Raw genomic sequence first — 3701 nt, forward strand, 5'->3', positions numbered from 1 at the left:
TTTGCCTGTGCTTGGCTATTTTTTTCCTTTGCTTTTTTTTTTTTTTTTTCCCTGAGAGAGAAGGGGGCGGGGTATTTGATTCATTCTCCCAGCACAGACTCCTGGAGATGAGGGCGGAGTATCACCTGCCCACCTTTGAAGAGGCACTACCTCTGTGGTGGAGAGCGTGGAGAGCTTGGTTCTCAGATGAACAGCTGCTATGGTCATTAGATCAGTTGGCCTGCCTGCATGAGCCCTTCAGGACCTAGCTGTGGATTGTGGGTGTTCCCTCAGCGAAGGACGGTGGCGATCACCAGACCCACATGTGAGATGCCAGCCCTCCTCCAGCCACTTGTATGCAAGTATTAGGCTAGAGAATGTTAACTGAGAGGCTCCATCCATGTGATTACAAAGACCCTGTTATCCGTGCTGGGTGAGGGCTTTCCTGTGAGGCTTTTTTTTTGGGGGGGGGGGAGTCACCCACAGACCTATAAGCAGCTCCTCACCCATGCTCTGTAAAGAAACCCAATAAACTCATTGGTTCCCCAGACTCAACCTTGGCAGAGTCATACTTTGGTTTGCTCTTGGTAGGGAGGTCGATGTTTACATCTTCCCCAGAGGAGGATTTCTCAAAACCAAGGTAAAGAAAGCTGCCCTGGGGAAGCCACACAAAATGTGGCCCCTGCTGAGCAATGGGGTGGCTGTGGGCCTGGAGAAGGCTGTATCCTGGGAAGGATGAGCGGTTCACACCCCACACTCCCCTGCTAGTGGCAGACATTGCACCCTTTGTTACTCATCACCCAGGAGCAGGATGCTCGTTAAAAGCTCACTCACCCCAGATGTTCGTCAGAAGCTCAGGTTTCGCTAGTGCTGTCCAAACAAACCCTCCTCCTGGTGGCTTTGATGTTCCAACTAGAACTGCTGTTCTGGGTTCAGCTTTGATTTTTTTTTTTTTTTAAGTTGAATTGGACAGCTTGAATTTACTTTGAATTGTAAAACCAGATGCACAAGGTTTTTTTTATTGAATAGGCACAGAGAGTGCTCAGCAGGTACAGGCACATTATGGCTGTTAAGGTGTTTATCCCTTGCAGTCTTAGCAGCTGTGTGATTTGCAGAAATCCCTGCCCCTCTCCAAGCCTTGCTTCAATATGAAGGGGCTGTGCCGAGAGATTCCTGAGGAGCTTCCTGGAACTCATAATCCATGTTTCTTGGACTCCAAGGGTTCTGCTATTAAATGTCCCACACAAATCAGGCCTCTCCTGTCAAATGCCAGCTTTCACAGAAAAGCCTTGCTTGTCCTTTCTGTAGGGAGTTTCCTGTGAGGAGGCTGAGAGTTGGAGCCTGGTTTTTAGGGAGGGTTTTCCATGCAGGTGGGGAGCCGTGGTTAACAGTACAGCTTAAGATGGGTGGACTGTACGCTCACTGGCCAGTGGTAATACACGCCTTTAATCCGAGTACTCAGGAGGCAGAGGTAAGCAGATCTCTGAGTTCAAGGCCAGCCTGGTCTACAAAGCAAGTTTAGGATAGCCAGGGCTACACAGAGAAACCCTGTCTGAAAAACAAAACAAAAAAACAATAACAAAAAGCCAAATGACTTGTAAACTCTGGTGCATATTGGATTTGAGAAAGACCTGGAATGAGGAAATGCAGACTCAGGAGGGTTTGGGTGGCCATGCCACTACTCACTGTCCCCCACAGCGACTGTCACCTAGACTGTATGGATCTTGCTCTGGTTGGGTGAACTAGGAGCATGCTAACTGTGGACCCTCTGAAAGTGCCAGGAAGTGATGGATGCTGGCTTCCGATTGCAGACGGAGAACCCGAGTCTCAGGAGGTCAGCAGCTCACCTGGGGCAGAGTGCCTACCAGTGGCAATGCTGGGTGAGCCCTACGTCCTCCTGAGTTGTGGACCCAGGCAGGTGCTGGCGTGATCCCACACCATCCCAGGGAGGCCTTCACTCATTTGCTCCAGCTGAGGAACCTCCTGTGCACTAGTGCTGCCCTCACGGCCTCCAGGGCGCTTCCACAGCGGAAATGAACTCATTGTGCTGTTGCCGCTTGTTCGTTTTGAACTGTCTCCTCCTCAGCCCCCAGCCCCATCCTCATTCTTCAGCTATAAGACAAATTCGCCATTTGCCTGGCCTATTTCTGACACACGAAGGAACCGGGACGTGGTTGTTGAATGTTACCCAGGGCCTGCACAGGGGTGAGGACTCGGCAGATGCTTCTTGGTGACTGAAAGTCCCTGAGTCGAATAAGATATTTGTTCATTTTATTTTCTGGGCAAGAGGTTATTGGGATGAAACAGGTGTATTGCAGGTGATAGAATAACAGAGTTCACAGAGGTAGCACAGTGTAGGACCAGAGGGGTTGCATTGCTGGTTTCCCACAAAATAGAATGTTGGATCCCTAGAAATCCTGCTTTGAAGCTACTCTTTGCCTGAGATGTGTGCTGTTGAAAATAAATGGTGTTGGGCTAAGTATGTTTATTATTAGTCCTATAATTATTAGGGTGGTATTATCACAGTCAACAAAAGACACAGACACCTGTTAGATTTATAATTGCCTTATGTTACCTTGGTCTGGGCACATAATTCCAGCTACTGAGAGACCAAAGGGTTAAATATCAGTGGCTGTTATTTTAAAGTTTAAAGGACAAGCCTGAACTAAGGCCAGCTGGGTGACATGTCCAGCCACCTGCAATGCCCTGAGGGGAAGAGTTAGCCTTACCGCATTCTTTCTCTACCCACTAGAGATAAAATTGCTAGGAAACTGGCCCCTCTCCCCTAGGAAGGGAAGCCAGACCATTAATGGTTTGGGGGCCCTCCTATAGCCAATCAATTCAAAATGTAACATCCCCTTTTGTGTTTTGACCAATAGATGCTTGCCAGGCAGGAATCCCCCTGCTTTAGGCATGCTGGGAGGGAACTGAATCTTTAAATCACCCAACTAACTTGAGCATGAGGCTCTCAGCTCTCAGCATTTTGGCGGTGAGGGTGTGTGAGCCCAAGCTGTAGCTTGTAATAAAAAGATCCTTGTGTTTTGCAGTGGACTCGACTCCTGGTGGTGGTCGTTTGGGGTCTCGCGAATCGGGCACAACACTACAATATCTCCTATCTCCCAGCCCACATCCCATTCCATCTGCTTTAATCATTCCTACCTGGGCTACCTACCATCCATGATACCAAATACTTGCCTGTATCCTTCATGTGGATCAATCCTTTCCATGCCATGCTCGGAGTCTTTCTCTTGGCCCACGTGGTTCTCTCTCCACCTAACCCATGATGGCTTCCTGCTCTCTTCCTGTCTGTCTCTTCCGGCGATTCTCCTGTGCCCCAAAGCCGGGGAACCTTAGCCACACCTATCTCCTGTCCTGCCCAGGTGTAGGCCTGGGCAATCAGAGATAATTGGGGAACATTCCTTCTCAGCAGATGGTTACAGAAGGTAGTACAACATTGTAACAATATCCATGGCACAGCAGTAACCAGATCTCAAGACACTGAAATCAGCATTTGGAAAATAGCACCAGACCAACCCCCAGCAGATGTGCTTGTTGCTTCCCAAAAGCCAGTCTAGGGATCCAGGGGGTTGGCATCTCAATAGAGTCCTGGGAGAGGGCCCAAGGCCAGACAGGGTGGGCCTGTATAAGAGGTAGGTTTGAGAGAGGAAGTTCTCAAACAGCAAGACCATGCTTTCACACTATAGCTGGGCTCCCCAGGTCCA

Source organism: Psammomys obesus, unplaced genomic scaffold (genome assembly GCF_907164565.1).
Source record: "Psammomys obesus unplaced genomic scaffold, mPsaObe1.curated_primary_1811, whole genome shotgun sequence".
Taxonomy (NCBI): domain Eukaryota; kingdom Metazoa; phylum Chordata; class Mammalia; order Rodentia; family Muridae; genus Psammomys; species Psammomys obesus.